Source organism: Phragmites australis, chromosome 16, assembly GCF_958298935.1.
Source record: "Phragmites australis chromosome 16, lpPhrAust1.1, whole genome shotgun sequence".
Taxonomy (NCBI): domain Eukaryota; kingdom Viridiplantae; phylum Streptophyta; class Magnoliopsida; order Poales; family Poaceae; genus Phragmites; species Phragmites australis.
In genome coordinates, this window is record NC_084936.1 from 12,751,136 (window position 1) to 12,778,432 (window position 27,297).

General features: G+C 42.4%; 1 pseudogene; it reads left to right on the forward strand.

Annotated features, from left to right (window-relative positions):
* The first annotated feature begins 341 nt into the window (after positions 1–341).
* On the forward strand, positions 342–5,427 carry LOC133895063 (uncharacterized; annotated as a pseudogene).
* Positions 5,428–27,297: the final 21,870 nt, after the last annotated feature.

Sequence of the window (27,297 nt, forward strand, 5' to 3'; positions counted from 1 at the left end):
AGTTGTTTTCACTTCTTCCATATTGTTCCTTTCTTTTGCATCTTTTTCTTTCTCTTTAGCAACTTAGACTTGTGTTATTTCTCTTTTGGATTATTATTCGGTTTTGCATCACTACATTTCAGCGCACTACTTGTACATTTTATCCCCACCAAGCTCCACTAAAAAGCACCGTGAGCTGTTGCACCGTAGTCTCTGGTACAATCACTCTTCCACTACAGATTGCAGCCCCGGTTCTTGCCCTTTCCAGGAAGAGAAAGAACTTGTTCAGCAAGTGGTGAGGGAGTGATTCCACATATATTCCACATATATATTGTCCTATTTTTTTCCCCCCCTCTACTAATATGGCAGGACGTGGAGATGGTGCCGCTGTTTCGGTGGAGGAATTCCAGGAGCTGCGTACACAAATGAATGATTTGATGCAACAACTCCAAACTCTACAATTGAACATGCCACGTGGCGAACCGCCACCAAATGAGGATGATGACATTGAGGAGGATGATGAGGCAGGGCGTCGTCTCGCTGGCCGTGGACGTGGCGGGCGTGGTCTTGGTTTTCCTAATTTTGGTCGTGCTCGGCGCATTCCTATTGGAGGTGGAGGAGATTATGATGGTGGTGATGATATGTTGTCCGACATGGATGATCATCGGCATGATGACCATCATGGTTATCGTGACCGCCGTCGTCGTCGTGATGATGATGGTTTAAGCAACGTGAAAGTGTCTATTCCAAAATTTAACGGAAAGGAAAATGCTGATGATTATTTTGAGTGGGAGACCAAGGTTGATCAGATCTTTGATTTATATACTTATCCTCCTGTCAAGAAAGCAAAGCTTGCTGCAATTGAGTTCACAGGTTATGCAATCACTTGGTGGAATCAAGTATGTGCTGATTTCCGCCGTGTTGGCCATGATCGTATTACTTGGGATGACATGAAACGAGAAATGAGGCACCGATTTGTTCCTGCACATTATTCTCGTGAGCTACATTTGAGGCTGAAAAGGCTTGTTCAAGGTCATCGTAGTGTGGATGAATATTTTCAGGAAATGGAAATGTGTCTACTTCGTACCGGTATCACTGAAGATGAGGAGTCAACGATGGCTCGATTTCTGGTTGGTCTTAATAAACCAATCGCAGACAAGGTGGACATGACTAATTACAACACTATGAATGAATTGCTACATTTTGCAAAAAGAGCAGAAAGGCAGCTTGCTGAATCTTATAAGCACCGTGCTTCATTTTCCGCTCCTAATAGTTCTACTCCATGGCGCCATTCACAGCAGCACGGGTCAGAGGTGCACACACCTTCATCTCGTGCAACTTCTCGTTCAAATTCAACGTCTACCAAACATTTTGATTCAAGAGGCAAAGCTGTAAATTCCAATCAGTCCAGCTCCTCTGTTACAGCAGCCCAACGGAAGACAAGCAAGATTGAGTGTTTTAAGTGTGGTGGTCATGGACATAAGCAAGCTGAATGTCCCAATAGACGCACTATTATTGCACTTGCAGACGGTTCTTATGATTCTCAAAGTGAAGAGGAGGATGAACCTATTACCCAAGCACTAGCAGACCTTTCTCTTGACACTTGTGAGTATTCAGCAGAGGATGGTACTTTTGAGCTAGGTCTGAATTGTTTAGCCATTCAATCTCTTCCAGATTTTGCTCAAGATGACTTATCCCAAGATGATGTTCTTCAGCATCCAGCCGAGATTACTTGTGCTGATTTTGATAAGTTGCTTGCTGATTTTCCTGATTTGGCGCCTTCTACTCTGAATACACCAGCTCCTTCTTTGGTGGTTCGGCGGGTTCTGTCAACACAATTTGTTGCTGCTGAGCAAGGCCAGCGCCACAATTTGTTTCAATCACGATGCAAAGTGAAAGGACAGGTGTGCCGCTTCATCATTGATGGTGGGAGCTGCAACAATATTGTTAGTGCTTTGCTTGTTGAGAAGCTTGGTTTGCAGACACGTCGCCATCCACATCCGTACCACATGCAATGGCTGAATAATTCTGGGACAGTGAAGGTTTCAGCTATGGTCCGCTTGTCATTCTCCATTGGTGACTATCATGGAGAGGTTGATTGTGATATTGTACCCATGCAAGCATGCCATTTACTGCTGGGTCGTCCATGGCAATTTGATGTGGATTCGGTGCACTTTGGACGGTCTAACAAATATACTTTCATTCACAAAGACAAGAAGGTGGTTCTTGTTCCATTATCTCCAGAAGAGATCTATGCTTCAGATGTGGCTCGCATGAAAAGAGAAGAATCTGAGAAAAGAAAATTGAGTGAGGCCCCCAACACTAGTAAGGGAGAGACTCCTAACCCATCCAGCCACATAAAGCCTCATTCCACTTCAAAACAGCTACGCCAAAATGAATGCTTATTTGTGAGCAGGAGTGATTTGAGAGAAGTGAAGAACACCACAGCCCCATTCTTTGTGCTCTTGCACAAGGAGGTCCTACTTTCAACTACCGATTTACATTCATCGCTGCCTAGTGTTGTTCTTGATCTCTTACAGGACTTCGAAGATGTTTTTCCCGATGAGGTGCCAGCTGGACTTCCTCCACTCCGCGGAATTGAGCATCCAATTGATTTGGTACCAAATGCTTCTCTTCCAAATCGTCCAGCCTACCGCACCAATCCCGAAGAGACAAAGGAAATTCAGCGACAGGTAAAAGAGCTTTTGGACAAAGGGTATGTTCGTGAATCTTTATCACCATGTGCTGTTCCCGTTCTTTTAGTCCCGAAGAAAGATGGCTCTTGGCGCATGTGTGTTGATTGTCGTGCTATCAATGCTATAACTGTTAGATATTGCCATCCCATTCCACGGCTTGATGACATGTTAGATGAATTGAGTGGCTCAACTATTTTCACCAAGATTGATTTACGCAGCGGCTATCACCAAATTCGCATGAAAATTGGTGATGAATGGAAGACAGCATTTAAGACCAAATTTGGCTTATATGAATGGCTTGTGATGCCCTTTGGTTTGAAGAATGCTCCTTCAACTTTTGTGCGTTTAATGAATCACGTTTTAAGAGCTTTCATTGGCAAATTCGTGGTTGTCTATTTTGATGATATCTTGATCTATAGTAAATCATTTGATGAGCATCTTGATCATATCCGTGCAATCCTTGCTGTTTTGAGAGTCGAGAAATTGTATGGAAATATTTCTAAGTGCACCTTTTGCACAGATCGTGTTGTTTTCCTTGGTTTTATTGTGACTGCAGATGGCATCCAGGTTGATGAAGAGAAGATTAAAGCGATAAAGGATTGGCCTACTCCTAAAAATGTGAGCCAAGTTCGAAGTTTCCATGGTCTTACAGGTTTCTACCGGCGCTTTGTCAAAGATTTCAGTGCAATCGCTGCACCCCTTAACAATTTGACAAAGAAGGATGTTCCATTCAAGTGGGGAGATGAACAGGACCAAGCCTTCGAAGAGTTGAAAAGAAAGCTTTGTGAAGCACCGCTGCTACAACTACCAGACTTTGGTAAGACCTTTGAGATCGAATTTGATGCAAGTGGTATTGGCATTGGAGGTGTGCTACTTCAGGAACGTAAACCTGTTGCCTACTTTTCTTAAAAGTTAAATGGTCCACATCTGAATTACTCTGTCTATGACAAAGAGCTTTATGCCTTAGTTCGAGTTTTGGCAGTTTGGCAACATTATTTGTTACCTAAAGAATTTGTCATCCACTCTGATCATGAAGCTTTAAAATATCTCAAAAGCCAAGGCAAGCTGAACCATCGACATGCTAAATGGATTGAGTTCATTGAAACATTTCCCTATGTTGTAAAACATAAGCGTGGGAAAGATAACATTGTTGCTGATGCTTTATCACGGAGATGTGGCTTGGTTACACAATTAGATACAAAAGTGCTTGGTTTGGAATCCATTAAAACACTTTATGCTGATGACTTTGATTTTAAAGAACCTTTCTCTCATTGCATTGCTGGAAAAGGCTGGGACAAGTATTATGTGCATGATGGTTTCTTATTTCGGACTAACAAACTATGTATTCCAGCCTGTTCGATTCGTCAAGTTCTTTTGCAGAAAGCACATGCTGGTGGCTTAGCTGGTCATTTTGGCATCAAAAAGACATTGGACATGCTCTCTGATCATTTCTTTTGGCCACATATGCGACGTGATGTCCAGCGACATGTTGAGCGCTGCATAATCTGCTTGAAAGCTAAGTCCCGCCTTAATCCCCATGGTCTTTATACTCCATTACCAATCCCAACTGTACCTTGGGAAGATATATCCATGGATTTTATTCTGGGGTTACCTAGGTCTCAGAGGGGGAGGGATTCTATCTTTGTTGTTGTTGATCGCTTCTCTAAAATGGCACATTTTATTCCATGTCATAAGAGCGATGATGCTTCACACGTTGCTGATTTGTTTTTCAGGGAGATTGTTCGTCTACATGGAGTGCCAAAGACTATTGTTTCAGACCGAGATACAAAATTTCTAAGCTATTTTTGGAAGACCTTATGGGCTAAACTTGGCACGAAGTTGTTATTTTCCACCACTTGTCATCCACAAACGGATGGGCAAACTAAAGTTGTCAACCGTACCCTATCCACCATGCTGCGTGCCGTGCTGAAAAAGAATTTGAAGCTGTGGGAAGACTGCCTTCCACATGTTGAATTTGCTTATAACCGGGCAGTCCATTCCACAACAAATTTTTGTCCATTTGAAATTGTTTATGGTTTTAAGCCGCATACTCCCATGGATCTTTTGCCTTTACCATTACAGGAACAAGTTAACTTGGATGCAGCAAAGAGATCGGATTTTCTCAAGAAGCTACATGATGAGACAAGAAGGAATATCGAGAAGAAATCAGCACAATATGCAAAGCAAGCGAACAAAGGTAAGAAGAAGGTTACATTCCAGCCCGGAGACCTCATGTGGTTGCATCTACGCAAGGATCGATTTCCCCAACAGCGCAAGAGTAAGTTATCTCCTAGGTGATGGTCCGTTCAAGGTTTTACACAAGATAAATGATAATGCTTACAAAATTGAGCTGCCACCTGAATATTCCAATGTGAGTACAACATTCAATGTCAAAGACTTGCTTCCATTTGTTGGTGAGCCTGAGTCGAGGACGACTCCTTCTCAAGAGGGGGAGGCTAATGAGGACATTCCTAGCATTCATTCATCTCCAAATGAAACTACATTTGATATAGCTGGTCCGATTACAAGGAGTAGAGCAAAACAATTGGAGAAGGAAATTCATTCTCAGGTGAACGCTAACCTTATGCTTAATAATCAGATTATGTTGAATGGGCCTATGCTTTTGAGTACTTGTTTCAATGTTCTTAGGAATGATGGAGTGCACAAACAAGCGTGGGATGATGATGGATTCTGCCCGCCAAATATAAGCAAGGAACCTGGACGTGCAAGAGAGAGAGAAAAGAACATTTAGCTACCATGAATAATAGTCGTTGGAGTGCAAGCAAATATTTCGGAAGATAGGAATGCATGCAGCCAGCAACCGGGTTGCTATCCACACACGTTCCAGCATGCATGCAGAAGAATGCCAACCATCCATGCGTCCCACTAGGCCTGGCTATTAATAAAAGTAGTGTTACAACTTTCCACTACATGTTCTCATTTATTTCTTCTAAACTGAAACTCCACTAGTATTATATATCACTGTAATGGGTGACGTGAACAGTAACTTGAGGATTGCAAATTCAGAAATACAAACTCTTTGAGTTCTTGTTCCAGCGTGAGTCTTGAGAGGCTTGCAAACTTGTTCTTTCGATTCCTGAGGGAGTTGTAGAACGCCGAACTGCGGTTCACCCAGTTTGTGCCTTCACATCTATACGGCGTGATTGCGTGGGCTGTTTCGTCGGTACGTGGAAGGGTGATTGTCTCGGTAGTTCGTCGCGTGGACAGTCTCGCGGTGCATTGCCTCTTCACCAGGTCACGCAGCGACAAGTTATCAAGTTCGCGGATCCTTCGAGAAGATCGGGACACATCTACTCGTCACACGTGATCCATGGACGTGTGCACATCATCAACTCGGGAAAACGATCTTTACGCAAGTGTAACCAAACAAGATCACCCGGTTCAAAAGTTAAATGTTTCCTACCCTGTGTACCATAAGCACGATATTTTTCATTCATCTTCTCAATATTTTCTTTAGTTAATTCATGCATTTTAAGAATCAGTTCAGCACTTGTCTTAGTATCAAAATTCAACTTTTCAGAAGTAGGCAAAGGTAGCAAATCAATAGGAGCACGTAGATTAAAACCATATACAACCTGAAACGGACTTACCTTGGTGGTGGAGCGGACGGACCTGTTGTAAACAAACTCTATATGAGGTAAACACTCTTCCCAAGCTTCAAGTTTTTCTTCAAAACAGCCCGCAACATGGTAGATAACGTGCGGTTAACGACCTTCGTTTGTCCATCGGTTTGGGGATGACATGTAGTAGAAAATAGTAGCTTAGTTCCCAATTTATTCCAAAGTGACCTCCAAAAATGACTCAAAAATTTCGCATCGCGATCTGAGACAATGGTATTGGGCACTCCATCTAGGCGAATAATTTCCCTGAAAGACAAATCAGCTATGTTTGTAGCATCATCGCTCTTGTGATAAGGTATAAAATGTGCCACTTTTGAAAAATGATCCACAACCACAAAAATACTATCCCTCCCCCTCTTTGTTCTAGGCAACCATAAAACAAAGTCCATAGAAATATCCTCCCAAGGTACACTAGGAACAGGAAGAGGCATATAAAGATCATATGGATTTAAGCGAGACTTAGCTTTATTGCAAGTAGTGTAGTGTGACACAGCGCTCGACGTCACGTCTCATCTTTGGCCAAAAGAAGTGGACGGCCAGCACATCTTCGGTTTTGTTTGCTCCAAAATGCGCCATCAAACCTCCTCCATGTTCCTCCTGCAACAACAAAAGACGAACGGAGCTAGCTGGAACGCATAGCTTGTTAGCACGATAGAGCAAATCATCATTCAACACATTTATTCCATTCTCTTCTTTCTTTACAATGTTCTATCACTTCTTTAAAGTCTAAATCAGTAGCATACAAATCTTTTATTGTCTTCAAACCGAAAATTCTATGATCCAATTGGGACAACATGGTATATCGTCTAGATAAGGCATCAGCAATGACATTTTCTTTACCTTTCTTGTGTTTAATCACATAAGGAAATGACTCAACAAATTCTACCCATTTAACATGACGTCTATTCAATTTTGCTTGACTTCTAATATGTTTAAGTGATTCATGATCCGAATGTATAACAAATTCCTTGGGCCAAAAATAATGTTGCCATGTTTCAAGAACACGAACTAAAGCATATAATTCCTTATCATAAGTAGAGTAATTAAGACTAGGCCATTTAATTTCTCACTAAAATATGCAATAGGCTTACCTTCTTGAATCAATACACCACCTATCCCAATTCCGCTAGCATCACACTCAATTTCAAAGTCTTACCAAAATCAGGGAGTTGGAGTAGTGGTGCTTGAGTGAGCTTCTCTTTCAAAAGGTTGAATACCTTCACTTGTGCAGGACCCCATTGGAAAGGCACTCCTTTCTTTGTTAATTCATTCAATAGTGCGGCAATGGTACTGAAATCCCGTACAAAACGACGATAGAATCCAGCAAGGCCATGGAAGCTCCGCACCTGTGACACAGTAGTAGGTGTCGGCTAGCTTTGGATGGCTTCAATCTTTGCCTCATCCACCTCAATTCCCTGTGGTGTCACAACATAACCAAGAAACGCAACTCGATCAGTGCAAAAGGTGCACTTCTCAAGGCTACCAAACAAACGTGCATCTCTTAAAGCATTAAAAACATCACGTATGTGATCAAATGTAGATCATGTGACTTGCTATAAATAAAGATATCATCAAAATAAATCATCACAAATTTTCCAATAAAAGCACGTAAAACTTCGTTCATTAATCGCATGAAGGTACTAGGTGTATTAGTTAACCCAAAAGGCATCACTAACCACTCATACAACACAAACTTAGTCTTAAATGCGGTCTTCCATTCATCTCCAAGTTTCATTCTAATTTGGTGGTATCCACTCCTCAAGTCAATTTTAGTGAAAATTATAGCACCACTCAACTCATCAAGCATGTCGTCTAGCCTAGGAATAGGATGATGATTCCTAATTGTGATATTATTAATGGCTCTACAATCAACACACATTCGCCAACTACCATCTTTCTTAGGAACCAAAATAACAGGAACAACACATGGACTAAGACTTCCTCGTACGTACCCTCGGTCCAATAAATCTTGGACTTGTCGTTGAATCTCCTTAGTCTCTTCTGGGTTGGTCCTATATGCAGCTCGGTTTGGCAAAGTAGCTCCCGGATTCAAGTCAATTTGATGCTCAATTCCTCTCAAAGGTGGCAGTCCCGGGGGTATTTTACTTGGAAACACATCAGCATACTCCTGTAAAAGGTTAGCAACAGCAGGAGGCAAAGAGGGAGGTATATCCTCAAGTGTAAACAAGGCCTCTTTGCAAATCAAAGCATAGCAAAATGAATTATGTGCTAATAAATCAGAAATTTCAGATTTAGTAGCTAACATGGCAGCACCCTTCAACTTAATGGTGTCTTTCCTAGCATGTGTATTTTTGTTCTCATGTTGAAGTGGAAAAATATTTTTAGCTACAACCTGATTTTCATATTTGTTATCATTGCATTTTCTTTCATTTTCAGCACGTTCTACTTCATCTTTCAAAATTTCAGCAGGTGTCATAGGCAACAACTTAATCTTCTTACCCTTATGTGAGAATGAGTAGGTATTAGCTCTACCATGGTGCAAAACATCATTATCATATATCCAAGGCCTACCTAGCAACAAAGAGCATGCTTGCATAGGCACTACATCAAAGTCTGCACTGTATTTATAATTACCATCCGAAAATTGTACTCTCACAACTTTGTTTACCTTCAACTTACCACACGAATTGAACCATTGGATGTAGTAGGGGCGTGGGTGTGGCTGTGTGGTCAAGCCAATCTTCTCGACCATCTCGGAACTGGCAAGGTTGTTGCAGCTACCTCCATCAATGATGACTCTGCAAGCTCTCTCCTTCACAAGAAATCTGGATTGAAACAAGTTGTGCCGCTGATTTTGCTCTGCTTTCCCTATTTGTGCACTTAGAACTCGTTGTACAACAAGGATCACGTATCTCCTTGTATCAACAGCAGCTACTTGTTCCTCTCCATCATCAGCATCATTTTCTGTCTCGTCTCCTTCACCTGCAATGTTAGCAGCTAGTACATATTCATCCTCAATATCACTAGCATTTACATAACCACTATCTTCTGTTGCAATGTACACGCGCTGACTTGGGCAATCCTTCATGACATGGCCAATTCCCTTGCATCGGTGGCAAACAATCCCAGTTGTACGGCCCGTGGAAGCAACCGAAGAAGAACTCTTAGCTGGGGCCTGCGCACTAGTAGATTTACTTACCTCAATTGCATGTGACGGTGTAGTAGGTCCTGCTGAACGCGCCCTACTCGAGGAGGGGGCAGCAGACCATGTAGCAGAAGGTGGAATGGTTTTAACTTGCCCTGGCGTTGATCTTGGTGTAGACGTTCTTCCAAAATTGTTCTTTGGCCTCTGTTGTCATCCCTGCAATATTTTTTCTGCCAAACATGCAAGTTGAAACAATCTAGAAATATTATCATATTCTTTGTAATCTACTATGTCCTGAATTTCACATCTCAACCCTCCATAAAAGCGTGCCAAAGCAGCCTCTTCATCCTCAACAATATCACAACGTAACATACCAATTTGTAGCTCCTGATAATATTCTTCTACTGACCTATTGCCTTGGTTTAAGCGCTGTAATTTCTTACGCAAATCACGTCTAAAAGATGGTGGAACAAATCTATTGCGCATAGCCACCTTTAAAGCATCCCATATAGTAGGCGATAACCCATCATTGCATATCCTATTCCACCAAATGATAGCAAAGTCTTTAAACTCACTAGTGGCTTGTCTAACTCTATGCACTTTAGGAACTAGGTGAGCATTAAATTTTTGTTCCACCGTCATCTCCCAATCTAGATATATTTCAGCATCATAAGTACCCGAAAAAGATGGTATGGTAAACTTAACTTTAGCAAATGGATCATCATTACCACGTGTATTATGTTGCTGAAAATTGTTACCTCTCATACCTTGACGATTGAAGTTCAATCGGTTCCTTTGTCGTGCATCAAAGGCGTCACGCTCTTGCCTCAAAATTTTGTCATCAGCGACGGACTCTTCATGTTCATGGGCTGCACCTTGAAGATGGCCATTGTCGCCATGAATACCATGTTGCATTGCGGGCTGCTCTGGAATGCGCGTCTCCATCCTGTTCAACCTATCAGTGAAATTAACAATAATACGGTTAGCAGAACCTAATGCTTCATCCACATGTTGAAGTCGGGTCTCATGGCTCCGAAGTAATTGTTGCATCTCGTCCGTCTTCTCAGTTTGATTGTTCGCACTCTCAACCAGTTCATCGATCTTACGTCCATAACTCCTCATAAATTCCCACATCTCCTCCTTGAACGTTTTACCTGCCATGGTTAGTAGCAAACAAGAGACAAAAAAAAAAAAAAAAATATATATATATATATATATATATATATATATATATATATATATATATATATATATTATCCCTATCGACTATTGGGTTGTGGAGGTGAAGGTGGAATCACACACTCTCAAGCGTCTTACCAAACTGCTCTTATGAATTTCTTACCAAATTGCAGCAGGTGGTATGACCGGAGAAGATGGGATGTATGACCGAGATGGAGGCGAATGCAAGGATCCAAATCTGAGGGCCAAAAGTATGTGGAGCTTGGATAGGCACAATATATGATAGCAAGGATTAGCAATAGTTCAATTCAGAAATTGCAAGACTGAAAAGTAGTCACAAGCTAGTCTATGCCGCCGGCCTAAACTCGTCTCTAACCTAGTTCAAGCAAGCAGAAATCCAACTCAGCTCAAGAACTCAAAGGATGCAAGCACTTCTGTTTCTGTTTGTTTTTTATCTTCTTTTCTTTTTGTGCGGCTTTTTTTCTTCACTTTTTCTGCACCTCTTTGCCTTTTGCTCTTTTCCTTTTCTTTTTTTTTATATAACAGAAAGTGCCGCAAGAGATAAATTACAACCTGAGATCGAACTACAAAGCTTCTGCACCGGAAACTGTTGCACTAGACAAATAAACACTCTCCAATACGCAAATAGATTTTCTGCACTAAGCAAACTCACCGCTGGCAACAAACTAGCAGCCGCACTATAGAACAAATAAGCTTTCAGCTTTGGAATTTATAATGCTTAAAAACTACAGCTTAGCAGAACCGAGCCAGCGTAGCAAAACGGTCTTGGCACTTGCTGCTCGAAATCAGCAATAAAAAAAGGCAAAATTTCCTTTCCGTTCAGTGCTATTGACTAGATAAGACAAACTAGCCTGCTATGATTCGGCTTTCCTCTGTCTCCGTATGAACAATAATTCGCACGAACATGAAGCACTTATCAGAGGCAGAAGTTAATGGCAGCAAAACTCGAAACTAGAGACCAAGAACAAGACCTAGACATGACGAACACAACAACACAGCGAGGGACTAAAATTCAGAAAAGCAAACCAAACTGAAAATTGCACGGCACAAAGGGGTTGTAGGACAGCGGAAGACGATGAATAATTTTTTGGGGGGGGGGGGGGGGTTAATTTTCTAGATTCTAGGACGATGGCAAATTTAATCTAACAAAAGGGGATACAAAGTTACCTATCGGGCAACTGAGGCTCTGGTACCACGTGATGATAACAGCGGCCCGATCTTCCGATAGGGTCGATTGATTTCGTCGTGAGGACGTTGACGCTTGGAGGCTTTCAACCCGCAGATTGTCACCTCGCAATTCGTTACACCCGCACGACTGTCGTTATCAACCACGCTCGCATGCGATCGACCTTACCACGAGCGTTATTGTTCCTGCAAGCAATCGAAGCAACTCACAAGAACAAGGAAGATGCAATCTGAATTGCTAACAAAGATGAAACACACGAGTTGGGGTTCCAAAAACCGATGAACAGTGAAAAACTGACAAATTGTCTAGTTGTAATCTAAGCAAAACCTAAACCCTAGAAAAGGGGGCGGCTATCTATTTATAATCTAGGAGGAGAAAGGATTCGGCCACAACTGATGGAGCTCGAATACAACTCAATTACAAGGCCCAAGGCCCAAACTGATTCGAATTGGAAGAGCGACGCAACTTGTTTTGCCGATTCCGGACAGCACAGAAGGTATTTGGAGATGAGGTCGGATCCGTATGAAAGTAGACTCCGCGTCCTTTCCAACAAGTACTCATGGGCCTCGACCACCTTTCGGAATCAAGAGTTATGGTCGTTTGAATTTGGTGTTGTCTGTAATTTCGATTCCGAATTGATCTTGGGGACAGAACTGGATTTATGCGCGTCAGTCCTCCGGTTACACTTGTGCTTATATGGATCTTCTCTTAGGTTCCTAAGGATAATAAAATCATCGCAATAAGTTAGTAGAATCCAATCCTTAGAAACATTTGTATGGACAACGACGAACGAGTTGACCTGATAATTAAGTTCTCGTGCACAAGCTCTTGTCAAAAGACCTTGAATTACAGCAGCGGGAGGAGGAATATTTGTGGTGCGTGAAGGAGTGATGTCCTCATCATCCTCCCCCTCTTTAATTGGTGTCGTCCTCGACTCAATCTCATCTTCTTCTCCCACATACGGCTTTAAGTCTGAAACGTTAAATGTGGGACTAACCCTGAAATCTGCAGGCAACTCAAGCTTATATGCATTATCATTAATCTTCTCGAGTATTTTAAAAGGACCATTAGCTCGAGGCATCAATTTAGATTTCCTCAACTCGGGAAAACGATCTTTACGCAAGTGTAACCAAACAAGATCACCCGGTTCAAAAGTTAAATGTTTCCTACCCTGGGTACCATAAGCACGATATTTTTCATTCATCTTCTCAATATTTTCTTTAGTTAATTCATGCATTTTAAGAATCAGTTCAGCACGTGTCTTAGCATCAAAATTCAACTTTTCAGACGTAGACAAAGGTAGCAAATCAATAGGAGCACGTAGATTAAAACCATATACAACCTGAAACGGACTTACCTTGGTGGTGGAGCGGACGGACCTGTTGTAAACAAACTCTATATGAGGTAAACACTCTTCCCAAGCTTCAAGTTTTTCTTCAAAATAGCCCGCAACATGGTAGATAACGTGCGGTTAACGACCTTCGTTTGTCCATCGGTTTGGGGATGACATGTAGTAGAAAATAGTAGCTTAGTTCCCAATTTATTCCAAAGTGACCTCCAAAAATGACTCAAAAATTTCGCATCGCGATCTGAGACAATGGTATTGGGCACTCCATGTAGGCGAATAATTTCCCTGAAAGACAAATCAGCTATGTTTGTAGCATCATCGCTCTTGTGATAAGGTATAAAATGTGCCACTTTTGAAAAACGATCCACAACCACAAAAATACTATCCCTCCCCCTCTTTGTTCTAGGCAACCATAAAACAAAGTCCATAGAAATATCGGGACACATCTACTCGTCACACGTGATCCATGGACGTGTGCACATCATCAACTCGGGAAAACGATCTTTACGCAAGTGTAACCAAACAAGATCACCCGGTTCAAAAGTTAAATGTTTCCTACCCTGTGTACCATAAGCACGATATTTTTCATTCATCTTCTCAATATTTTCTTTAGTTAATTCATGCATTTTAAGAATCAGTTCAGCACGTGTCTTAGCATCAAAATTCAACTTTTCAGAAGTAGACAAAGGTAGCAAATCAATAGGAGCACGTAGATTAAAACCATATACAACCTGAAACGGACTTACCTTGGTGGTGGAGTGGACGGACCTGTTGTAAGCAAACTCTATATGAGGTAAACACTCTTCCCAAGCTTCAGTTTTGCTACGCTGGCTTGGTTCTGCTAAGCAGTAGCTTCGTTCCCAATTTATTCCAAAGTGACCTCCAAAAGTGACTCAAAAATTTCGCATCGTGATATGAGACAATGGTATTGGGCACCCCATGTAGCCGAATAATTTGTAGCATTATCGCTCTTGTGACAAGGTATAAAATGTGCCATTTTTGAAAAACGATCCACAACTACAAAAATACTATCCCTCCCCCTCTTTGTTCTAGGCAACCCTAAAACAAAGTCTATAGAAATATCCTCCCAAGGTACACTAGGAACAGGAAGAGGCATATAAAGACCATGTGGATTTAAGCGAGAGTTAGCTTTATTGCAAGTAGTGCAGCGTGACACGTAGCGCTCGACGTCACGTCTCATCTTTGGCCAAAAGAAGTGGGCGGCCAGCACATCTTCGGTCTTCTTTGCTCCAAAATGCGCCATCAAACCTCCTCCATGTGCCTCCTGCAACAACAAAAGATGAACGGAGCTAGCTTGAACGCATAGCTTATTAGCACGATAGAGCAAACCATCATTCAAGACATATTTATTCCATTCCCTTCCTTCTTTACAATGTTCTATCACTTCTTTAAAGTCCAAATCAGTAGCATACAAATCTTTAATTGTCTCCAAACCGAAAATTCTATGATCCAATTGGGACAACATGGTATACCGTCTAGATAAGGAGTGATGTCCTCGTCAAATGTGCCCTATGAACTACTCGAATTTGGGTATGTCAATTCTCTCACTCTCAACCTGTTCAACCAAGCTCTTACTTGTTCTTACTAGCTAAACAGGAGGTGATAGCAGCCGAAAAGATAGGAACAACCTCCAGGGAATGGTTGTATAAATGCTGCAGTCGCTAGTTCTTGTGAAGTAGTAGTCATATTTGTGGAGCTCTAGGTAGGTTTAAAGTGTAGCAAGGAAAAACTAGAACCACGTAAGTCAAAACAAGTTGAATAATCGTTCAACGATGGTACCGTGTTGGTCCTAGGCTAGACTGTACTAGAGACACAAGCCTCGGCACAAACAAAGTCACTGATCAGAAGCGAAACAGAAAACACAAGCACAAGCTTCTAAATTGTTTTTTTCCTTCTTCATCGTCTTTTCTTTTTTCTCACTCTTTTTTTTCTTTCTTTTTTTTGTAAAAGCTCAAAATCCTCCACTGAGGCAAAAAGAACTCCCAAACAAACAACTCACAGCACAAAACTTTTTTTTTGACCAGGGGTATACTTCTGCTCTTTTTTTCTTTGTTTTTTCAAGGATCTCACACTTGTGGATTACAACTCAGTTTGTGAGCAGATAATGTAAATAAACACGGCGATAGTTCTGGTGGTGGTGGTGGAGAGGATTGCAGCAGCGATGGTTCTGGGGGTGGTGGTTGCAGTTGTTCTGATACCACTTGATAGATGCGCTGGTCCCAAACTTTCGATGAGAGGGGTAGATGTCGATTTAGGTGAAATAGACGTTGACGATCTGACTACACTGTCCAAGAACGCTACGCCTTAGCGATCGATACACAACCTCCAGAAGTTGTTCGTGATCTTTCGAAGCACGATCAACCTAACCATGAGGGTATTTGTTCCTGCAAGCAATCGAAGACCGAGCAAAAACAAGATGAACAAAAACGAGCAAAAATTGCGAATATAGATGAAGAGCACAATCTAAAAATAGAAGTGGCGAAGTTCCGAAAACAAGTAATCGGGCGGTATAGTCGACACACGCATTTACAAGGCGAAGTAGCAAAAGGTAGATCTATTCTATCAAAACCCAAACCCTAGAAAAGGGTGCGGCTATCTATTTATGAGATAGAAGAGGAGAAGTTTCGGCCAAAACACAGGAAGCCAAATTGGACTCTAATACAAGGCCCAAGTTTGATTCGGACTGGAAAACAGATGCGACTCTCTTTAACGATTCCGGATAGCTCAGGAGGAATTTCGAGATGAGGCCGGATCCATCTTAAAGTAGACGAAATTATCTTTCCATCAAGTACTCTTGGTTCCCGAGAATCCTTCGGAATCAACAGTTATGACCTTTATCATTTGCTGCTGTCAAGAGGGCCGAATTCGAATTGAACTCACCTCCACTTATATACTTGGGCTTGTGTGGTTCTTCTCCCTGGTTCCTAAGAACAATAAATTCATCACAATTGTTAAATAGTAATCCATTCTTTTAACATTTATGGATAGCCCTAGGAACAAGTTAACCTGATGATTAAGTTGGCGTGCTCGTGCTCGCGTTATTGATCCTTCTATCACCTGTTCAGCGTGTTTTGTGGTAGGAGGAATGCGTGTATCCGTGGAAAGTATGTCCTCATCATCTCCCTCGTAACAGCCATATTGCAATAACCCTTCCTGCTCAGGGCATCTGCTACAACATTTGCTTTACTAGGGTGGTAATGTATTCCTACATCGTAGTTCTTGATCAATTCAGCCATCTATGTTGACGAAGATCCGGTTGGGTGAAAATATATTTTAGACTTTTATGATCCATATATATTTCACATCGGTTGCTGACGAGGTAGTGCCTCCAAATATTTAGGGCATGAGCTGCTGCAGCTAACTCCAAATCATGGGTCGGGTAGTTTTCCTCATGTTTCCTCAACTGCCTAGACGCATACTCTATCACATAACCTTCTTGCATAAGCATCCTAACTCTTGTCGAGACGTGTCACAATACACTAAAACGGCTTCCAGGTGTTTGGCATAATTAGAACTGGAGCCGAGGTTAAGCTTTTCTTCAACTCATTGAAACTAGCTTCTTGAGCAGCTGTTCATTTGAACTCTACTCCTTTCTCTAGCAGTTCCGTCATTGGCTTCGCTATCTTGGAGAAACCTTCTTAAACCGACAGTAATATCCTGCTAGACATAAGAAACTACAGATCTCTGAAACGTTCTGTAGGGGTTTCCAGTTTAGGACATCCTTCACTTTAAATGGGTCCACAGATACACCTCTTGTTGAAATAATATGACCTAGCAAGGGTACTTCCTTCAACCAGAACTCATACTTGCTCAACATGGCATAAAGCTGGTTCTTCCTGAGTTTCTACAATACCAATCTTAGGTGTTCCTCGTGCTCTTCCTTGTTCTTCAAGAAAACCAGGATATTATCGATGAATACCATGACGAACTTGTCCAAAAACTCCATGAAGACCTTACTCCATGAAGACCTTATTCATCAGATACATGAAGTACACTGGGGTATTTGTCAACCCGAAAGACATTACTGTGTACTCATACAATCTATACTGGGTAACAAACGCATTCTTTGGAATATTTGAAGCACGAATCTTCAACTGATGATATCTAGTCCGAAGATCAATCTTGGAAAAACACACATGCTCCTTTTAGCTGGTCAAACAGATCTTCAATGCGGGACAATTGATATTTGTTCTTGATGGTTCCTTCATTAAGGGCTCGATAGTCTATGCACATCCTTTGTGTTCCATCCTTCTTTGGTACAAAGATGACTGAGGCTCCCCAGGGTGAAGAATTGGGGCGGATAAACCCTTTGTCTCATAGCTCTTGGATTTGCTCCTTGAGCTCAGATAGTTGATTGGCATCCATTATATAGGGTCTCTTATATATATGAGCAGTTTCGGGTACTAACTCAATTACAAACTCTATTTCACGGTCTAGCGACATACGTGGCAAGTCATCAGGGAAGACATCCATGAACTCATTCACCACATTAATCTCTTCCGTAGGAATACCCTTTATTTGATTGAGTGAGCATTTCTCTGCTGATGGAACAGTTGTAACAAACTCTACTTTGAGTGCCTTCTCTGTTGATCATTTGAACTACTCTTCTAGCGTAGTCTATAATTCCTTTGTATTTTGCTAGCCAGTCCATTCCCAAAATAACATCAACACCACTAGATTCCAGAACAATAAGGTTGGCTAAGAAGTCTACCCCCCTTATATTAAGGGTTAGCTTTGAGCATATATATTATGCGTTCATTTCTCCTCCAGAAGAACTAATTATCATTTGCTGATTCATCAGCACAATTGGCAGATTATATTTTACAACATATCGTGTGGTGATGAAAGAATGTGATGCTCCTGAATCAAATAAAACTGATGCTGGATTTGAGTTGACAAAGAACGTACCAAGCACCACATCTTGTGCATCTTAGGCTTCTTCTGCAGTGTTTAGCCACATGATCTCTAAGGAAGTGATGACGGATATCAATGTGCTTTGTACGAGAGTGTTGAATAGGATTGTTTGCAATTTTACGGCACTCTCATTGTCACAAAGGAGTGGAACATTCTTTTAACGAACACCCAAGTCTAACAAGGTTTATTTCATATAGAGGATTTGAGCATAACATGCTCCGGCAGCTATATATTCGGCTTCTGCAGTGGACAAGGCTACAAAGTTTTGCTTTTCAGAAGGCCATGAGACTAGAGATCGCCCTAGCAAGTAGCCCCCACCCAAAGTACTCTTACAATCCACATGGCCTCCGGCAAAGTCCAAATCCAAGTAACCCAAGAGTAGAAAACTAGCACCTTTGGGGTACCACAAGTCTATGCTAAGTGAATGCTTTAGGTAACTAAGGATCCTCTTAACTGTGCAAAGATGTGATTCCTTAGGATTAGCTTGAAAGCGAGAGCACATGCATACACTAAACATAATAATCTGGTCTAGATGTGGTAAGGTAAAGAAGCGACCCAATCATAGATGACAAAACTTTTGATCAACCAGTTTACCTGTTTCATCTAAGTCGAGATATCCATTAGTAGGCATGGGGGTCTTAATTGGCTTGCAATCATCTATCTTGAACTTCTTTAGGATATCCCTCGTATACTTCTCTTGATGGATGAAAGTCCATTCCTTCAATTGTTTGATTTGAAAAACCAAGAAAGTAGTTGAGCTTGCCAATCATTAACATCTCGAACTCCCTAGACATCATGTCACCAAATTTCTTGCAAAACTCTTTGTTAGTTGAATCAAATATTATATCATCAATATAAATTTGACATAAGAATTGTTAATAATTTTTGTGAATAATGTAGTGTCCACCCTCCCGATCTAGAATCCTTGGTTGATGAGGAAGTCACGTAGGCGTTCACACCAAGCTCTTGTTGCTTGCTTGAGTCCATAAAACGCCTTGTGCAACTTATAAACATGATTAGGATATCTAGACTCTTAGAAATCGGGGAGTTGTTCAACATAGATAAGTTCATTAATGAAGCCATTTAAGATTGTACTCTTCACATCCATTTGATAAAGCTTAATGTTATGATGTGAAGAAAATGCAAAAAGGATACAGATGGCTTTAAGCCTTGCCACGAGAGAGAATGTTTCGCCAAAATCCAAACCTTCAACTTGTGCAAAACCTTGCACGACTAGTATTACCTTGCTTCGTACCACCACACTATGTTCATCTTGCTTGTTACGGAAGACCCACTTGGTTCCAATCACATTCTTATCTTAAGGTCTTTCTTCAAGTATCTATACTTCATTGCAGGTGAAGTTGTTAAGTTCTTCTTACATAGAAATTACCCAATCTGGATCTTTAAGGACCTCATTTATATGTGTGGGTACCAAACAAGAGACAAACAAATAATGTTAATAAAATAAAGCATATTGACGAGAGCAAGTTCTTACTCCCCTAGATAGACTCCTAATATTCAAGTCATTTGGAGGATTATTAGAAATGCGTGTTTGCTTCACTTGTAGTTCTTGAGGTGTGTCTTATGGTGGTCCAACATCTTGAGCTTGAGCTTGAGCTTGAGCTTCCTCTTTAGAGATATGAACATCTTGTGATGGAAGTGGTTGATCATCTTTTTCATCATTTTGATCAACTTTAGGGCACCATGGATGTGTGGAGTGGAAGTAGAAGGTACCTCTTCATCATCCTCCTTAGGCTTGAAATCCCCAATCACCATATTCTTCATCACATATCTCAAAGGTTCATCACCTACATCACTACAAGAAATACCATCTCTTTGGGAGCCATTCGATTCATCAAACTCCACATCACAAGCCATTGTTGAATACCCGATATGCTTTGGAGACACATAACCAGCAAGAAAACCAATATCACAACATTTTTCAAACTTGCCTAGGCACTCTCTTTTCTTGTAGATAAAGCACTTACACCCAAACACCCAAAAGTATGAGATATAGGGTTTCCTCCCAATAAGAAGCTCGTATGATGTCTTCTTTAAAAATCAGTGGAGATACACTCGGTTGGATGCATAACACACCGTATTGATTGCTTCCACCCAAAACTTCTCTGGTGTACCATACTCATCTAGCATTGCTCTTGCAAGAGTGATCAAGGTTTGAGGTGTGTAGGTTGAAGAAAGCTCATGCTTGATGCCTCTATCATCACAATAATATTCAATTTGAGTGTCCTTAAATTTCGTGCCGTTGTCACTTCAGATCTTCATAGTTTTGGCTCCAAACTCATTTTGAGCCCTTTTAGCAAACTTCTTGAAGATCCCAATAGTCTTGCTCTTATTATCTAAAAAGAAAGCCCAAGTGTATCTCGAATAATCATCAACAATGACAAGGCAATAAAGATTATCATTAAGACTTTTCTAGGTAGTTGGTCCAAAGAGATCCATGTGTAGAAGCTCCAGGGTTCTTGATGTATGAATGAGAACTTGGAATTTACTTTCCCGCTTGTCAAGTGTCACACCCCAAAATTTCAATTTTGGGTTGTGAGCATTTTTAAAACAATTAAATAATAATTTTCCTAAAATTTGAAAGCTTTTCAAATAAATTTTAGAGTTTAAAAAGAATTTATTTTGTGTGATGAAAAATGTATTTATAAAATAGTAGAATAGGTTAAAGAATTTCAAGGTTGGATAAATCTTGTTCTATTTTTCCCATATCATCCAAAAAACTCCATGGACAATCTCATCTCACGTCCCTTTTGATCCAACCCAACGTGCACTACCTTTCCTCAATGTTTTCTCTCTAGCATGTGGCTCCAGACCAACAACATGCCATCAACCTTGCATCACATTGGATTGCTAGCAGGACAGCCCACATGTGTGCTAAAGCCAGAATAATGTCTTCTATTCGCCTGGCAACCACAGCCGCCCAACTGGCCATCTCCATGGCACTTGCCCTCCCCTCTCCCCCCCCATCATTTCTTCATTCAATCCCCCACATCAATCCAGTCTTTATTCTTCTCAATTCAATATCAAAAACTGCTGCTCTAAATGTCTCTAATAGCCATAATGGCAATTGAAGTTGGCTGCCATTTTACTCCTCATCGCCAGCCTCGTCTTCTCAATCAAATTCGGAGTTCAAGACGGCCTCATATGCAAATCTTGACAATACTAAAGTTGTAGGTCTCCTTCAGAGCTTCGATGTGCACCTATGGAAGTCTCGGAGTTATTGCCCCCGAGATCAGTGCTGCGTAGATAATGCTGAATTGAAACAGTTTATCTTTTTATGCAATTTTGTAAATCAAGATGGCATTTCCAGAAATTCCAATGAATACAAAGTTGTAGATCTTTTCGAGCACTAGAAGATACAGTCCAAAAACGTCCAATGTGGTGTTCGGACGGTGGAGATATCATCCTCGAACCATAGCTGTCCATTTCATCTTCCACCCGTTCGTTTCGTATTCCATCTCCGGCCGTTTCCTTTCCCCATTTCATGGCCAGCACCACCCAAGCTACAAATAGGAGCTCCAAACCCTCCCTTGCCCCTTCCCATTCCCCCCAAATCATAGCCACAGCTGTTGCCCTACCCGTGCGTTGACGCTGCCGTCGTTGGCCGCCATGCCGTTGATAGTTGGCATCCATGTTCCCGGCAATCCACCCATCCAAATGCCATGATTTTTCACCAAGGTGTGCCCCTGGTCGGTGCACACAACTCCTTGAAGCAGTATGGCTAGAGGAGCAAAGGGGAATCTACATCACCGCGGCCGCTGCCCGGCACCTGGGTGCGTCCATTGTGCGCTCTGGGGATGTCGTCGGCGTTTCTGATGATTCAGCAAAGATCAAGCCGTGCCACCCACATCACAGTGCGTCCTATCATATCTTGTATATGACCATAGGAGCGCTCCCTTGGATCAGCAGCGATACAATGGGAACACGAGCCGGAACTCCAACGCAACACGTTGCCGCCGATGCTCACGTTTGGCACCCCGACGACCTCCTCCCCGACCATCATAGCAAGGTGAGGACTAGCCCCTTCCCCTCCTCCTTTCCCCTGTGTCGTTGTCCCAAGTGATCCCTAGCCAAACCCCCATCCCCACGGATACGTCGGTGCACCGCTACGGTCTTCGCCGTCGCGGACACGCGTGCCATTGCGAATGGCATCAGCGTTCCCCGACCGATCAGAGCTCGAATCGCCATGCCCTTTGACCGAGACGTGTCCCTAGATGTTCCCCACACCCTCACCAACCAGATCAGCTATTAGAGCACTGACGCTGCTAAGATTACGATCACCGTGCCGCTGCCCAAGTCTGGACAAGTTCTGCACGTGCAGCACAGATTCATATCGTGTTCCCCGGTGAACTAGCACTCCAATCCATGAGTCCTTTGGCTAACATGTGCCCTTGCTAGTCCTATACATCCTCCCAAAATTGGTTTGTACAAAGCTGCAACGGAGCCCCCGTTCTCGACATCGCAATGCCTTCTGCCCAGTTCTTGCACACGTCATGTGCACCTAGAATTTCAGTCGCGTTCCCTGATGAACCGAAGCTCCAATCACCGATCCCTTTCACGGAGACATGCCCCTAGTTATCCTAAACAATCCATAAAAGTAGTTCAGCTAGAAAAGCATCGACGCCAACAATTTTGTGGTCGCTGCACCACTACCCCCTTGTCTAGTGTGTTCTGCGCAAGCATCCAGAATGCATCTGCATTCCCCATCAATCCAGCAGCCGTCTTGATGCGCCAAGCATATCACAACATTTGAATCATGTTTTCTGCTCGACCCCAGGAGGGCGCACCAGTATTTGCAGCATCATATTTGGAAAGCGAGCCCCAATCCCGGCACTACCGTCCGAAGCCTCCGCCGACTCTTGTTAGTGCCCGGTTGTTCTGCCTTGTCAAAACGTGTTCTAAGAAATATCAAAAACTTATATTCAAATTGTTTCTTGAATATCAGAGCCAATCTCTAGGAACGTGAATGTCTTCTTCGCTGTGTCTGTGCACGATCACCATAGAACCTGGTAGCATTTGTCGTTGTTTTGCCGCTATCTCGAAACCTCTCTACCCAAGACCAACTATAAAACCAAGCTTGTCTTCCCGTGTTCTACACCATGCTCTCCTTGATTTGTGAAACACCATTGCTACTCAACGTCAACATTAGTGATCATCATTGTCATCGCTGTCACCATCTAAACGTGCACCTCGTTGCCTTCAGCTCGCTGGTATGCGTGTCCTTCTGTACCTCAAGTCAAACTGAGCTCTCCATGAGTTCATGGCTGTGCAGCGACTCCGTCTGCACCATCTCAATCAACCCCAGGCCTTTTCCTCACTGGTGACGCCGAGAGCACACCAGGCTGACTCGTCCATACCAAATTCCCCTGCTCTGTCTCATTTTTCCTTTTAACCCTAATTTAATCTTCTGAAAGCCTGTTCTCCTCCTTCTGAACTCTGATTTAAGCTGTTCTTGCACCCAATTTCTTCTAAAATCGTACCCTATCCAATCATAAGGTTTTTATGATGTGTTGTCTCTGTTTGATGTATTGTTTCTTAGTTATTTTGTGCTTTCTCTTTTGTCGATAGATCTTGTGAGCAGAATATGTTGTTTCTAGAGATTCGATGAGCTATAACATCGAGACTTTAAGATTGCTAGAACCGAGTTTACGAAGATAATTGGGCAGCAGCCAGGCAAGTGTCCTTGCTCATTTTGCACCCATCTTAGGGTTTCTATGATAGTTGTTTATCCTTCATGCATGCTTGTCTAAATTGGAAACCTTTGTATAGGGTTTACTAGCAATTGTCTGATTATCCTTATCACCGTTGATCAAGTCATGGGAAATAAAGGCTAGATATGCTAGTCGCTGTCATGGTTGAGTTATGAGTTAAAATTGACTAATGTTTATGCAACATGAATCAGGTGTGGTAATCTTTTGTAGCAACATAGTATAGGGATCATAACAGGATGGTTTGTTTGAGAATGGTGCAAGAAGGCGCATGTGTTGTGCTGCACAGTGGGAATGTGTATGTTCCTATGTGGGGTCCTAGGGACTGGTTCTTGAAGCATGTAACTGGCTAAATAGCGCAACCACGAGACCTATATGGGTATGGCTTGGCTAATTAATTAGCCACTCCTCCGATTCTGTGGGCACCAGTGGTCCTAGGGACTGGTTGAGTGGCATAAGAGGGGGCTTTTGCAGTGATGAAATCGTTGTTAGTGCTGAAACCTTAGTGGGTACCTATGGATCGGCGGGAGCTTTGTAAAAGTCTTGTAGTGATCTCCTGCAGCACACCATAGAAAGTGTGCAAGTGTTTGATCAACATGGCAACATAGAGACTCTCACCTGGTAATGCGAGTGATGTAATCATAATTCGTGGGTAAAGTGTGCAAACTCTGCAGAGTATTAATCTGATCGATCAACTGTGCTCACGATCAAGAGCGGGCTTGGATTTCTTTTTGATTAGTTGGGATCAGGGTTCTCGTATCGATGGTCGGGTAGCCGGGTAATGAGATTACCTGGTGACTTATGGTAGTCAGATATGTAATATTAGGTGAGTTTGGTAGTCAGATGAAATCCGATGAGCTGTTCCTCTTGTTTAAGTTGTCACTACTACAGAAACCCCCTTCACTGCTGGCTCCAAAATCCCCTTCACTGCCAGTTTTGGTGCCGACAGTGGGTAATGGGCAGTGATAGTCAGGGACTATCACTGTCGGCTCTGTGGACCAGCAATGAAAGGGGTTATCACTGCCGGCTCAAAGCTTCAGCTAGCAGTGTTATGCCTTTCCCCTTCTACTCCGGCCATATCCTCCCTCTCTGTCGTCCCTTTCTCCTCGATCTCTCCGTCTATCTCGCACTCAATACATGCATACAATGAGACATATGTAATGTAAATCAATAATAAGACACCTTCATTAATACATAGTAATTATGTCACACATATATACATAATAGTTCTCATAGGTGCCCCCCCTGAAAAGTCAGTCGAGTTGAGCCGGTCTAGTATCCCTCTACCTCTCCCGCGATAAGAACCGCATCTCTGTGCGGACGGCTGATGGCGTTTGTACATGCGGGGACGCAGGGGCCAATGGTGGTGGAGCAGAGGACCTGTCCATGCCTGATCGACCACGGCGTCATCTAAGCTCTAGGCTCGCCGGCGTGTCAAAGACATTGAAGTCCAACTCCTAAACGCTAGTACGGTTTGAGCATTCGACCTCCTCCGCAGCACACTGATGGGCCACCCTCTTGTTCTCCTCCTCCTGGGTACGCTTACGAGAGGCTGCTTCTTGCTCCTCCACAGTGCACAACTGACAGGCCAGCCTCTCACCCTCCTCCACTTGGGCGCACTGACGGGCCACAACTTCTTGCTCCTCCTTCACGTCATTGTGTTATGCTTAACTACTTCCATATCTGTTCCTTCAAGGAAGTCGAACTTCTCTAATATCTTGGGTTACAAGATGTCGTTCTTGATCGAATCAAGATCCACGTGATGATCATCTCGTTTGCCAATCCACAATCTGTAGCTGATGGGTACGTGATCCGTAACAGCAATCCCATAGACTAACTTGTATGGCCCCAGAACTCTCTCAGGTGCAGTTGGCTCCCATACTGGTGAGACATCTGTGATCACAAATCGTCCCGTAGTCATCTTCTAGGGACCTCAGACACAATGCCACTCCTGGGATTGCTCGTTGTCGTGACCCTCCGGAGCATCAAGCACCTGCGCATAAGCGAAAAAACTATTGGGAACCTATACAATAATATATAGAACAGATGCATTCATCTACTTATGAATTACCTCATCGCCTCCACAGGCGTCTGTTTGTTCAAGGTTGAGGTAGTGGCTCAAGCTACCTTTTTTAATGTTTGAGGGTAGCACTACATCACCTTCTGGCACCTGGGCCGGATTAGTGGTTGGTGGTGTCATCCCTTCCTAGAAGTTCTGCATGCGATGACAATGAGCGGTTGAGTATTCTACAGATAGATATAAAGCCGATGAGGAAGGGAGAGAGGCTATCGAAAGAGTGCGATAACCATGAAGGAGTCGATACATAGAATTCATACACATACAATATTGTAATTGAGTACATTATGACCACATTTAACAAAAAGATGTCACATCTTAGCAAAATAGTCATAAAGGTACTGAAAATTGACATATTGATCTTACAAGTCACATCATCTTACATAACAAAATAATGATGATTACAACTAGAACTAGAATTATAACATCTTTGCACGTGACATCACACTTCTTATTTTTGAAGTTAGCTAATTTTAGCTCAGCTTGAATGATTTGACTGTTATATGCCGCAACAGCTTCATGTTTAGACTTGTATCCTTTGTAACATGCTCCTTTAAATCCATTAACTTGTGCGTGGCATTCCTCCCAACTGGAGAATACTCCACTTTGCCGACCACAATGAACAGCATACCATGTCATAGCAGTCCTAAATTTTAGAGAATATGCAGAAAGTATACAGAAAGTAATGGACAACAGGAACATAATTTGTGTAAAAGTGCTCTCAGATATTGAGTAACAATAGGCCCCAAAACTGTTAAAGTTCTGCTCCCTAATTGTTCTAGTGAATATATCATAGATAGGGCAATGTTTCTGAGATTTCAGCTAGCACATAGAACCTGATCTAGTTCTTCAAAACTTAAGACATCATCATGGACATGGTTGCTATGCCAACAAAGTGCACAAACTCTAAACAGAACAAATAAGAAAGTGTCGTTGTATGAGAACTGAATATCAGTTTGCAAAATGACTGCTCAGAGAAGCTAACATAACTATTTACCAAGTATCAAGTATATTAGACAGACTTTGAACTCATAGCAGCACACATCCAGGGATCAATTTAATATGTATTGCACTGGATAGCCAAACCAACATGGATTTCTCAGTGTACAGGTACAGAACCAAACATACAACAAGTATCATCTAGGTCTATGTTAGTGTTCTCAGAAATCAAGCCCAGTCTCAGTGCATTCTTTCATCACAGAGCATAAAGCACATGTAACATGCTGTCCAGATTAACAAAGTAGGGAGGGAGGTGATGATAAAATTTACCTTCGCTCTATCGGTCGGCGAGACGGGCGACCACGGACGACGACGGCACGAGCGGGACAGGGGACGGCGACATCAGGGACGGAGATGGTGGCCTCCAGGACGTGGACGACAGGGCTCCGGGGAAGGGGACA